Raw genomic sequence first — 14945 nt, 5'->3', positions numbered from 1 at the left:
CTGCATAATATCAATGGTGTCACTCTAAAATACCGATATAATATGTAAGTACTTACGGATTGCAATACCGGTATTTCAAAACGGAGATTCTATTGTGTATCGATACCGAAATCCAAATACCAGTATTTTCGATATTAAAAAAGCAAACACGTTTAATTGTTCGAAAATGATTTTGATGTTATTTCTTCATTACTTTCTTCATAGAATTAAGTGTAGACGCTACTCTACAATTTTTATTTAAAAAGTTGATTAAACCATTAAACAATTAATTTAAAAAAATGGATATAAGTGAGGCGGACTAACATTTCAGATGTCTTACATTACTTGCAAAGCTTTTAAAAAACATAGTACACACTTTGATGTACTTTCATAAATATTTAATCCGATCAAGAAATCAGCAATTTTTAATACGTTTCATAACTTCGCAATTTTCTTGTAGTTTTTACAACACTGATACGCCTCTTTGCCTGATTACCTGGCATAAAATTAGATCAAATGATATTTACTTGTATTAATATATGTAGTAATACATAAATAAATAGATAATAAATATAAAAGATATATTTTTATAATACTCGTATATTACATCATTTTCAGTGCAAAGTTATGCAGCATATACTATATTATGTATCTATACATTATAATATAAGTGCATATTTTTAAAGGTCAACAGAAAACAATTTAAATACTTGGGTATACTATAAAATATAAATGTTCAAAGAGATTTTTATAGTTATTTATATTGATAGATACTTATGTAGTAGATATTCAATAAAAAAATCTGAAATATCGCTATTGACATTTTCATTCAGAATTGAAATCCCTACATACGAGGGTTGTCCAAGAATTAAAGACCTTTATTATTTAAAAAATCAGAAAATTTTTATTTTTATAAAAAAAAAATCATACGAAATTTTACCACATTTTTCGACGTAGTCACCATTACGATCGATGCACTTGGTGAGCCGTGGCACTTGGTTCTCGATTCCCTAGTAGAACTCCGACCCCGCCGACCTCAAAAATATTCTCACCTCTTCCTCCACGTCCTCGTCGGTCGTTTTCCGGCCAAATGTTGCTTCAGGTGAAGAAAAAGAAGGAAATAATTCGGCGCCAGGTTGGGATTATGAGCAGGATGACGGAGGACACCCCATTTGAATGAGTCCAAAAGCTTCAAAAAGACCTAAACGCTTTTCACACGATTTTGTTTGTGAGCTTCCATCAGCATTTTGGGCACCCAATGAGCACACCTTTCAAAATCGTTTGTATACTGCCGTCTGGGATCAAAATTGCGAGCTCACGGACTGTCAGATCTTCTTTGATTGATTTTCTTCAACAAAATGTCACCAATTGAGTACTCCTTCCTTTCCCCTCCTCATTATGAATACGCATTCTACCACACAAAAACTCAGTACACCACTTCCTGACATTTCGCTGGTTCATCACATTACCATAATTGGATGTGAGACGACGATGGATTTTAACAGATTGGATCTCTCTCCTGGTTGAGAACCCGAATGATTGAACACACCTCGCAATCGGACCCAAAGGTCATACTAAAGCAGCTACCGAGCCGGCTCACCACTCGTTCTGGAGAAGGCAATCTACGATACACGCCAGTGCTGCCATTTTTTGAGAAATAACATCCGCGTCGCCAAAAATGAATAAAGGTCTTTAATTCTTGGACAACCTCGTATTATAGTTAATTGTATTTAAAATTATTAATAAATTCACATTTTTTTTACTTTTAGGGCTAATGAAGAAAGGATCATCACAATAGAAGATGAAGAAAATGGATCGTTTGAAGTCAAAGCTCCTCCACGTTCTTTTCAAAGCATAGTTTATTGGTAGAACGGGTTGAATAGTTAAAATTGAACAAAAACAATTAACTGTGAATTAAATATATTATTAGGATAATAATAAGTACCTGCCATTATTGTTTTATCACAATAAAAATACCTAATAAGTAGTGAACATAAAAATATAAATGATAACGACTAATTAATCTGCAAACCAGCTAACTCCATTTGGGCAAATTGTTCGGGAAGGAGAAAAACACTTAATAATTTAACTATCGAACGGAATTTAACAAATGGCAATTTATAAATAAACTGTACTATGAATTATTACACTATTTTAGCTTCCCTTTTATTCAATTAACGATATTGGAAATAATTTGGCACCTTGGCTGTTTTGTGTGGAGAACTATAACGCATTTATTTAGATGTAGGTTTAGGAGTTTGAAATGTTGTGTGAGCATATAAAAGATGCTTTATAGCAAAATGTCATCAAAATCTTATTTTTGGTCCAAAGTGTAGTTAGCTGGTTTGCAGATTAAGCAGTCGATAAGTATTATGGTGTCAGCTGTCACACATCACACTTTCTGATTTACCCACTTCGGTTAGTATGTTGGTACAACGTATAATTTACTGATAGTCACAACTCTCTTGAAGTTTTCAATGATAAAACAGATACAATTAAAGACGAATTTTCTATTGAATGTTATTGATCATTAGTTTAAAAAAAACTTTTTATTAGTGTTATCAAGCAGCAGAAAAGACTTGATACTGCAGTGGCGAAAAGTGGGGATAAGCTGTGAAGATCCAACAAAAATAATGCACACTTATTTGCGCTAGAATATGACCCGAAATATCGTCTTCTACAAGAAACTCCGAAAATCATTCTTGAATCATTCATAGGTTTAATGTATTTTATACTAGACTTAATGTTCCAGTAAATAAAAATATGTATAACTCGAAACATTTTTTACTTATATGTATTAGATTAGACCCATCGCCATCTTAAACTAACTTTCGTTAACCAGAACTAAATTTCAGGTGCTTATAGACCAACTTCACAATACAGTCATCTATAGTCAATCAGTTTTCAACGTCACAGCGTTGCGTGTACGGACACTGATACGTCACGTGGTTTTTTCGCGCTAATACATACTATTACGTCACGACGCGTGTTCTTCGCAGGTTGACTTGTCATCATAGATAAGATACTTTGTCATAGAGCAGATACTATTAAGAGGAATTAAAGACTTTTCTCTGTTTCTCCTCCTCGCAATACCTACACCTTCACGTTCGAATTAATGCTCTCCATATGGTTCCGTAAAGGTTTAGGCATGTTCAGGCGCGGACGCAAAGGGAAGGACCCGCCCCCAGGAGCGAAAAATATACAAATGATTTAGTTGTATGGAATACTATTCTTCTTTTTCTTATCATGACCTCAAGACCCGGATCATTTGGCAGTCAAACAGCTTTATTCACCGATTGCACCCTTCTTTTCGGCACGCTTGTGTCTGTGGAACTCACGAATTGATGAAACCATCTATTGATATAAATAAACTTGATATAAATAAAAATGATTTCAAGTTATACACATTTATATTTTCATAAAAATCTATGTTTTTAATTAGATAAATTAGAGAATTAGACAAAATTCTACACGGTGAAAAATTTAAAACTTAATAAACTAAATTTCAATAATAAATATGACCTTAACGGCCCACATGCTCAGCGTAGGTCAAAGTTGAGTTTTTATTCCATTTTAAAACCATGATCCTGGACATTTCTTTAACGTTAAAAAAAATTATATTGATAATCTCTGTGATCCCAAAATTGACAAGAATTAGGCATTTTATTATTCAAAAAATCGGCAAGATTACCACATTTGAAGATGATTCTGAAGATAGTTATTGTAAGCTATGTCTTTGACCATTCAAGTTTGATAAACATCTTACGAATAATGATTACTTTATAATAATTATTTACCTAAGAATAAGGTAGTGTTTTTTTGAAATACGCCATTTCTTTTGTCATTTCCCATTGGTTTAGCTACAACATACTGCCGTAGCCATAAATTGACAAACTTAAACAAATACTTTATGCAGTCGTCAAATGTTTAAAATAAATATAAAGGATAATAAGGCTTCCAAATTATATAAATAGATTATCTCCAGGATCATGGTTTGAAAATGCAATAAAAGCTCCATTTTGACCTACGCCGAGCATGTCCCCCTTAAAATATAATGTAATAATAACGTAACTGTGGACATAAATACGTAACAAATTCACATTTATTTAAGTTTATCTTTGACTTAAAAAAATATTTTTCTTTTTAATGTTTTTAGATTTATTAATGAATACAGTTGAAATTGTATATTATCAAATAAATGTCTCAAATTGCAAGCCACACATTTTTTCGCTAGGTGCCTCTGGTGGTATACGGATCCCCCTTAAAGTGCGGGTGTCTACGATTGAAGTGATGAAAAGCTTTAAAGTAAAGTGCAGGGTAAGCGCGGAAGTTAGTGGCTTACTAGATTTTCTTAATACATTATTAAGGATTTTTTTTCAAAATGGACCCTCCCCAAAACATTTTTTGTGTACGCGCCTGTTAATAATAATAAAACTCAACACACTATCGAATACACACTTAATTATGTGCGCGGGAAATACCGTAGCGGGTAAATTAAATACGGGAGGCGGATTTTAGTTCCACAAACGATCGTGGTGACGTAGGCATGGCCCTCACATCCTGAAGCGGGCCCCCAGGCTAGGATCTTTGGCGGGGCCTCTTACCTATCGCTAAGGATAAATGCAGTGCGACGCTCCACAGTAGCTTTCTCCAAATGATAAACGCGGTAAAATTAATGTGTATATTATTTCTAGTGTTTTTTTTATATTTTAATACATCCATTTGAAATATGAAATTGTCGAGTATACACAAACAAAAAGTGTATCGTACGAACACATAATTTTAAATAATAACATTATTGAAGGAAAATAGCGCTGCAAGCGACTTTTTTTTTCCTATTAGAGAGCATTTGTGATGTGTATTTATATCACTTTATCTAGTCGACTCACCACACCGGGCCCTTTTTGAGCCCGGGCCCCCAGGCCCAGGCATGTGGGGCAGTGTTCGAAATGGAAAATTTGATAGTTTTCTGAAAATATTAACACAGTTATCTAATTTTATGTATATTTTATAAAAAAATAAGTGTTAGATTTTTTCTTATGTGGTACAATAAGCTCAGATGGTCAAATTAATTTTCCCACGAGACAGAGCGATAATTTTGGGGATTTCATGAACCGGAACGGCGCTCCGGTGCGCTCCGGTCCATTTCGAGCCCTGATGTGGGGGCCATGGACGTAGGTCGTAGAAGACTTGATATACATTGGACAGTATATTTAAAATTACACATATGCATGTTAGGTATTATATTCTTTATCATTATACATGTACATAAATATCTGTAGTAGACAGATAGCTGCATTATATAAATAAATATTAACTTTGTACCATAACTATTGTAATACATATTATTATTATTATCAATAACTACTAATATTTTGCGAAGAAGATAAAGAAAATAAAATTTTATCTGCCTTACTGTAATAATTCTATGAATTATGTTTGCAGCTGATAAGATAGAACTCCTACACTACTAATTTCATACAAAATATGCAAATAGCTATCTCTATTTAAACTACCTATCTAAATGGTTATTGATTCCTAACAATAGTCTGTTACCATATTCGATCCTACATGGAGCATTTGGGCCTCCATATGGATGAAGTTGTATTAACAGACCATTTTCAGGAGGAATAGTTGTTACTTGTTAGCAATTCGCCCAACCCATTGAGTTCTTCCACTGGATCAAACAGACATCAAACCCGCGACCAATGGTCACCCTGGCTAAGTACAGTTTCGGAGCACAATGCAAGCACAACGCCTTTTCCCTCTTTTATGCCTTATTCAATTCAATTTCAATTTCATTTTATTTTTTAAACATATTGTGGACATTACAAATTATAAGTTTAAGACGTTCACAACATGACATTTATAAACAAAGAAATATAAAACAGTATTATATAAAAAAGAGATAGATCAGAATAGACATATTATATAGTAACTTATTAAAAAGTATAAATGTGTACATACAAAAAATATAAATTAGATAGGGAAGTACACCAGATGAGCGTACATAAGTGTTGTAGCAACGACCAATGCTTAAAATGGAAAATTTTACGAACCAATAATTTTCCGAAAATTCTAATTTTATAAAAGTAAGTGTATTCGATTTTTTTTGTAGTTTAGCCTACTTAGGTACGTAGCGCAGACAGTGTGATAATCTTTCGGATTTTATGAACGCACCCCTGTACGCATCGCTCCATTTTGAGCCCTGACCTACACCGAAATATATATCTACGGCTGTGCATCCTTCACGACCGCATCTGACACAACGGACCAATGCATCTGATTACAAGTTCAAGCGTTTATAACACGGTCGTCTTAGTGAACATGTAAAAATCTTTTAATGCTCAGTCCTCTAAATGTACAATTTCACAAACCGGAACTCTCAATAATTGTCCTCGATCATCAATAAATGTATTCGATTATTTTTTGTTATATAACATTTTGTGAACGAGAAAGTGAAAGAAAAATTTTCTGCCATGGACATATTATTGTATCTACAGAAATTTCAAATATAAACATATTGTCAACACCGCAGGCAAAATAACATTCTCTAAGCATTGTATTATTCTCATTTTGTTCTTCATTTGTCGCCCCTTAAAATGCATTAAGCAGTGCAACACCTGCTTACATTCACAGGATGTCACTAGGCTGTACAGTCACTAGAGAAAATGGTGGCACATGCTAATTCAAATCCATCCCAATTTTATTTTACAATAATGTGTAACCATAATATAATAATTTTAATACATAAAATATCCAGTTTATATATTATATAGGTATTAGTAACAAAATACATACAGTAATATATTTAAGATATTCCTAGATATAAATATATATTTTCAAACCTCCTTATATAAATAGTGATTTTGGTGGAAATGGTTGAAACCGGTTGAAAAAGGGGAAATTTCAACATTACACTAATCTTCCTAGGTTTCAATTTATTTCCTCCAAACTCTTATGAAGAAAAATCCATATGTTCTTACACTTATAGTTTAGAATGCAGATAACTGAATCAACATCACTATAAGTATGTACGTGGATATAATTAAATCAAAATACACCGCTAACTTAGGGGTACGAGTACGTCTTGACTGTAAGCCAAAAGGAACATTTTATCGATTAATACTCATATTAAAGACGATTGAAGAGTTATACTGTTAGAGATCATAATATAATCAATCTAATATGTTATAATTCTGAATCGTATATATTCCATTATTAAGCTCGGCGCCCATTACGGCGTCTATTGGTCGTGTTTGCAACTATGTCGGTGCAGGCCATACCGCACAGAATGATTTTTACATTTCCTACGCCGTAAAGATCGACAGGCGAGCCGGAGGCAATCACTGTACTCAGTTCCCCTTATTGTTTGCATACAATATAATAATATGTATTGTGACTAGAGAAATCCAATCCCGAGCCAAAATTCTGATCCCGGGATTTCGGGATTACAATTTGACAATCCCGGGATCCCGGGATTATCATTTTTTCCATTTTTAATATAAAATATTTATATTTACAAATAACATTGATAAAATCGGTCAAAAATATAATTTATACTATATAAGACATTTATTGTTAATATTGTATACGTTCAATCTTGGAAATACATAAGTTTAATGGAGTAAATAATATTGTAATATAAATAATAATGTGAATATAATATGAGATTGCTGTTTCTGGTAGTAAAGATTTAATGAATGGGTTAGCGAGATTTAAAATAGTAAAGAAAATCATGGTGTACTATGGCCTTTCCGCTTCATAAATCTAATTAGTCAGCCAAATATGAAACTGCCGTAAAACGTACGAGGTCATGGTGGAATTACTTTGTTAATAGTGCGAAGCATTGTTTTTTTCTAGTCTTTCTCATTTTTATTAATTTATGTGAAAAAATAAAATGAATCGGCAACTTACACATGGGTATAAATCAACTTTATTCAAACTCAGTTTATTTCTAATGTAGTTATTTGTTATTAAAAGTATTTTTTTCTGTTATATTTTCGTTTTTATTTTATTTCCCATAAAATTGATTAAAAAATCAATCCCAAAAGTTTCGGGATTATGTTTATCAATCTCGGGATTCATGGGTATCGAAAATAGCTCGGGATCCCGGGATTGGAATCCCTAATTGTGACAATTTGTATAAAGGAATGGTAAGTATTTAAAACGTAATTTATTATTACCAAAGAATAAATAGGCAGGAATATGAATTCCATCTCAATTTGAACCGGAAGGTAATTTCAATATTTTCACGAGACGGAACGCTATTCCCGAAGGTATTACAAACCGGGGCTTTGGCTGTGTCATTTAAAGCTTTATTAATAGGTACTTGTTTTTAGTAGTAAACAGATAAAAATGTAATTTTCTATATTGATCGTATTTTCATCGCCTATTTTTACGACCATAATAATATTATGTATATTATGTTCATATTTCATCCATCATTAATGTTTTGTTATTATTTTGACTATGGCGGTTTATACAAACAAGATATCATGATTGTGTTTCTATCATTAAAACACTCTTTTTCAAATAGGTATTGCATAATATTTTTATACTCAAATGTAAATATTTTTTTTCAAGGTCCAAATGAATAATATTAACATTCCCATGGGTTGTTAAAGCATTTCCTATAAATGTACTTCATATAATTACAAGATAAAAAGAACTTTTTACATACAACGTTTTTAAACTGTCTATTGAATCATATAAACTTGACTTGACTAGCTTAAAAGATCAAAAAAATTTGTAGTTGATAACTTCATAGAAATAATACTGAAATGTCATATTGATTTCCATAGTAACGCACGTAGGTATATATTAATAATTTAGTTGCTAGGACCCCAGACCCGTAGCAACCATTAATGGTGTCGAAATAACTTTTCATAAAAAACAGAATTAACTGAAAACGAATTCAATTCTACTTATATAAGTATGACCAACGACATAATACTAATTTTTATCAGAAACTAATAAAATGTTATTACAAAAAATATATATTGTAGAATATTATAGAAAGAAAGAATAACTGTTGTTTATTAAACGAATTATTATTCACTAACTAAAAAATTTACTGTCAAATGCCGGTTCTGGCTTATTTTCACAGAACGCCCACAATATACCTGCACAATAAGACTAGTAAGACATAATATAACATTGAAATTTAGCACTGACATTCCCGACGCATCAAATTGTGAATGTAGTTACATACATACATACCATAGATTAGTACACAACTCACCACTTTAATATAGGGTGTTCATGATATTTCTTTTGACTTACTTAATATCTTGTATTAATATCAACCATCAGTGGAAAGGGCGGATACGAAGCGGAAATAAGAAGGCGCACACAGATTGCAAAAAGTGCGATGACACGCCTTACCACTGTATGGAAGGATCGGGGAATTTCGATTGCCACAAAAATGATGCTTGTGCAAACATTAGTGTTCTCGATATTTCTATACTGAGTCGAGTCGTGGACCCTGAAGGCAAGAGAACGGAAGGCAATTGATGCCTTTGAGATGTGGTGTTGGCGCCGAATGCTTCGCATTTCTTGGACGGAGCACAGGACGAACCAGTCAATCATCCAGAGACTGAAGATAAAGGAACGGCTCTCGACGATATGTCTGAGAAGAATTCTGCAGTTTTTTGGACATATTGTCAGGCGTGGACCGGACAACCTGGAGAGACTGGTAGTTTTGGGTAGCCTCCAGGGAAGGCGAAGCAGAGGAAGAGCGTCTGCGCGATGGAGCGACCAAGTGAAAGAGCTGACTGGGGGCATCATTCATTCTGCCCTGAGAGAAGCGGAAGATCGAGAAGGATGGAAAGTCTTGGTCGCTCAAAGGATGGCGAAATTTAAATTTGGTCACGATCCTCAGCCATGAGTGCACGACCAAGAAGAGAGAGAAGAGAGAATATCTTGCCAGTTACTATATTTTTTCCCATCTGGAATCAAGATAACTAATATGTAGCGAGTAAAGCCAGGTACTCATTAGCAAGTTGTAACTGCTACCGTTGCAGTTGCTGTAACCAACTCTAGATGCTAAATAATTATTTATTACGATCGCGAACTAATTATTTGGCGTCCATACAAGTTATCGTATCTGCAACGCCTTAAAACGAGTCAAAAAACCTTAAAATCATGGCCTCCACAAGGGGGGCTGGCAGGGCTCTAGCCTGGGGGCCCGGGCTCAGGAAGGGCCCGGCGTGGTGAGTCGACCAGATAAGTGAGATAAACACAGATCACAAATTTGCTCAAATGGTAAAAACAGTCGCCTGCGGCGCTATTTTACTTCAATAATATTAATAATTAAAAATATTGAGTTCTGGGCATGGGCATACACCTTAATTTTACCGCGTACACCATTTGGAAAACGAAACAGCAGCGCGTCCTTTACCCTTGGCGATAGGTAGGGGGCCCGCCAAACATCATAGCCTAGGGTCCCGCTTCAGGATGTGGGGGCCATGTCTAAAATAGTAAGTGATATCAGATTTTTCATTTGCCTAATCTAATCGACCTAGAATACATATAAATATGCAAGTAACGAGTTTATCTGTACCCTGGTGGGATAAAGCGCCAAAATTGTGTAAGCATATAATGCAATAATTTACATTACAATAATTTCTTCCTTAGTAGGTATGTTTACAGCATATTATCTGGACGAGTTCATTTATCTACGCAAAAAAAAACAATATTTGCGCACATACCTACTTATTGGCTATGATCTCATTTAACAGTTTCAAATATATCTTATATCATATTTGTAATAATTGATATTATAACTTGTTCAAGATATGTTTTTTTTCCAGAATATAGACCTAATAGACAGAGCAAGTGGTTAATATTCATTTATCGTAAAAACAAAAATCTGTTAATTCACCCTCTACTCTGTGGAGGCCGGTTTATAATCTTCTTAGTATCGAACATGGTTTAAAAGGGTTACAATTAACTTTGTTATCTAACCGGGGTTACTAATCCACCCTTGTGTAGGTACTGAGCGATTTTTTTTTTACTATATTCATTATTTCAGATTCTAATTACTTGTTATTGAATCGGTAATAAAATTCATCTTTAATTCAACTTTAGAATAATGTAGCCAAAAACGTGTAAGTATTCTAAGATTTTGAGCTCTCTAAAATCTTGGCACCCCGGTCAGTCGCTCGGGTCACCCTGGCTACGGGTCGGCTCTGTTTCATCCTTTAAAGTTTATATGAGTTATAAAATACATGATAATTATATTTAAATACAGTTTCAAATAACGATTATTTTATCCAAATCCGATCAGTGATTACACTGTGATATTGGTATATTCGCCCATGTATATGTATCAAGCTTGTGTCTGTCAATAAATTAAATAATACATATTAAGAAAGAAGTACGCAAGTATCACAAATGAAAACACTGACAGTCGACTGCTTGCTTTGCGCCAAAACGGTCGCGGTTTTCGATAATATTCGTAACATATTGTGAGTGAATAATATTTCGATTTAAGTCTTATTTCGTTTATAATAATAATGTGATTTCGTATTACTATCATGCAGTTTTTTTATACATAAAGTGTGTGCTGTTATTACTAAATAAATAAGCACAAATATATTTGAATAAAAATAGCGACATAACAATATCGAAATAATATATGTGAATATGTGAATGGAACGATTGGGCGCCAGGATAATCGGGCGCCGCACTGTTGTATGAAATAAATATACGTTTTATACAGAAATTAGACGAGGAATTTTATACAGTTTCTATCTACTACTTAGTAGTTTTAATATTTTTGCTCTTAAGGGGGGACATGCTCGTCGAAGGTCAAAATTGAGTTTTTATTGTATTTTCAAACCATGATCCTGGACACTCCTTAAACGTTGTAGATAATCTATTTATATAATTTTGAAGCCTTATTATCCTTTATAGTTATTTTAAACATTTGATGACTGCATGAAGTATTTTTGTTACATAAAATAGTATTCTTTTAAACCTCTCGCTCTAATGTTTTAGAATATAGTCATATTTCGGTACAGAACTGTGCAGTGGTGTTAAGATTTTTTACATTTATTAATTTTTAAACGCATTTATAAAACCATAAGTATAATTTATTACGAGATAATTTTTGTAAAATATTCACGATAAAAAATTATTTTGATAATCTCTGTGATCCCAAATTTGACAAGAATTAGGCATTTTATTATTCAAAAAATCGGCAAGATTAACACATTTGAAGATGATTCTAAATATATTTATTATAAGCTATGTCTTTGACCATTCAAGTGTGATAAAAATCTTATGAATAATGATTGCTTTATAATAATTATTGACCTAAGAATAAGGTAGTGTTTTTTTGAAATACGCCATTTCTTTTGTCATTCCCCAGTGGTTAAGCTACAACATACGGCCGTAGCCATAAAATGACAAACTATAATTAAAGTAGGGAGTAAAATTATGTTAACGCGCGTGTTTGAACATGTACCTAACCGAATTTATTTTAATTTTTTTTTAAACGGTACATGTTCAAACACGCGCGTCAATATCATTTTACTCTTTACTTTAATTATAGTTTGTCAATTTATGGCTACGGCCGTATGTTGTAGCTTAACCACTGGGGAATGACAAAAGAAATGGCGTATTTCAAAAAAACACTACCTTATTCTTAGGTCAATAATTATTATAAAGCAATCATTATTCATAAGATGTTTATCACACTTGAATGGTCAAAGACATAGCTTATAATAAATATCTTTAGAATTATCTTGAAATGTGTTAATCTTGCCGATTTTTGAATAATAAAATGCCTAATTCTTGTCAAATTTGGGATCACAGAGATTATCAATATAACTTTTTATCGTGAATATTTTACAAAAATTATCTCGTAATAAATTATGCTAATGGTTTTATAAATGCGTTTAAAAATTAATAAATGTAAAAAATCTTAACACCACTGCACAGTTATGTACCGAAATATGACTATATTCTAAAACATTAGAGCGAGAGGTTTAAAAGAATACTATTTTATGTAACAAAAATACTTCATGCAGTCATCAAATGTTTAAAATAACTATAAAGGATAATAAGGCTTCAAAAGTATATAAATAGATCATCTACAACGTTTAAGGAGTGTCCAGGATCATGGTTTGAATATACAATAAAAACTCAATTTTGACCTTCGACGAGCATGTCCCCCCTTAACATAATGAATTTATTATGGATTGAGAATTATCACGCCTGAGGCTTTATATAAAAATAAAAGAATTCTCTTCTTGTTAGAACTTAAACATATGCACAATTAAATCATTATTTACGTGTACATATTTAAATATAAACAATAATATTACATATATATTTTTAAAGTACTTACCTATAATTCACGAGCATTTATTTATTTTCAAATGTCATTTGATTGCGTGGCGCCCAGTTGGCCCGGCGCCGAATCGTCCTAGACCCGTATTAAATCAATAATTATTGTGATATTGAGAATTAAAAAGTACAAGCGACATATTATATTTAAAAATGTATTAGGAACAGTATTTTAAATTTCCTCATTCTTATTAAGCTATGCCTGAAACTGGGATTCAAACAATATTGTATTCACACAATGTCGTTATTACTTTCATAGAAACCGTATAATCTTAACTTTGTTTTCCTTCAAGCATTAAAAACATTAATATACCCCCAATTAAAATATTTGTTAATTTAAATGTAATTTTTAGAATTGTTTACAAAGTTTATTTGTATAATGTTATGGTGCTGTCAAAATTTTAACTGGTTCTTATGATGACACAAAGACCCACAATCTATAAGAGTAGATATCTAATGTCAATAATTTGTTCACGATAACCGTTTTTAACGGATTCCACGTAATTTTTTCGAATACATTATGACTGAAGACATTTTATACCCTTTACAGAGATAGTGAAAGTGCATTAATATCGAGTGATATTTTCATTGATCTGCATTAAATGTAGTCGAGCAGTATTCATTCATACCATTTATTTGAGATACCTGTATTTTTTTCATACATTTTTTATAAATTTCCATTTAATATTAGTGTAATAATTAATACATAATGTGTTGTTAAAATTGTTTATATTATAAATTCACATATGGTGAAAAATACGTTGATATTACATTCTTCAAGAAACTACAACTGTGTTGGTACATGTTTTCCATTGATACCTTTTCGCTAAGTAAACTTAAAAAATAGTATTTCAATATTAACAGGTGTCGCACCTAAATATATAATAATAATATTGTAAATATTTTATTGGTCTTAGAGCGGAATGCAGAAACATTTCTCATAACTAAAATTTCCTTAGCAGAAAACACTATCCAGAAACATTGTCCTTAGTTAAGATCATTTCTATTGAAAATAATACCATATTTAAAAATTCTCTTTCCTATAGTTTAGGTAAATTATTTTATAATTGTTAAACGATGACAAAATATGACAACTACATTTTATAAATGCAATAACTATAAATACATATTAATATTTAATTATATTACTCCTATGTTTCCGTTATAAGTCATTATACGTGATTCCACAGGCACCGCAAGATATTTTTAACATGGGAACACTAGCGTCAAGTGTCATTCTATCACCTGGCATCTTGTACTTCTGCGGGCTGGCGTATAAAAGTAAAATAATATTCTGCAAGTACATGCCAAACGAATTAACACTATCAATATCCATATTGAGATACATTGTTAAATGAATTTGAGTGTATGAACTGTTTTATAGACATGCGAATTTATTTTGACAGCAGCTATCGGTGGTAAATGGTAATACAGAAGGGGGCGTGTTCATAATGAAAGTAGTTTATGGTTAAGGATTCCTTAACTCTATACTCAGGATTGTCTATAGTTAAGTCATGCTTTTCAGCGACTTATCCTTAGGATCGAAATCTTAGATTGTGCATGCCGCTCTTAGTAAATTAAGAATTCCACACATTGTGTATAATATCGTA

The 14945-nt window shown here is 32.4% G+C and overlaps 1 protein-coding gene across 1 annotated transcript in view; it reads left to right on the top strand.

Moving 5' to 3' along the window:
• The first annotated feature begins 11396 nt into the window (after window positions 1–11396).
• The window catches only part of LOC147075031 (lysosomal acid glucosylceramidase-like), a 33283-nt gene continuing 29734 nt past the window's right edge, over window positions 11397–14945 (top strand). Inside the window, exon 1 of the mRNA XM_085942777.1 lies at window positions 11397–11450. The gene's annotated coding sequence lies outside the window, so the exon portion shown is untranslated. The remainder of the gene's footprint in view (window positions 11451–14945) is intronic.

The sequence above is a fragment of the Rhyacophila brunnea genome, unplaced genomic scaffold, assembly GCF_057557595.1.
Source record: "Rhyacophila brunnea isolate RB1 unplaced genomic scaffold, BYU_Rbru_1.0 scaffold_15, whole genome shotgun sequence".
NCBI lineage: Eukaryota > Metazoa > Arthropoda > Insecta > Trichoptera > Rhyacophilidae > Rhyacophila > Rhyacophila brunnea.
The sequence above is the reverse complement of the archived record's forward strand: the minus strand, read 5'-3'. Positions and strand labels throughout refer to the sequence as shown.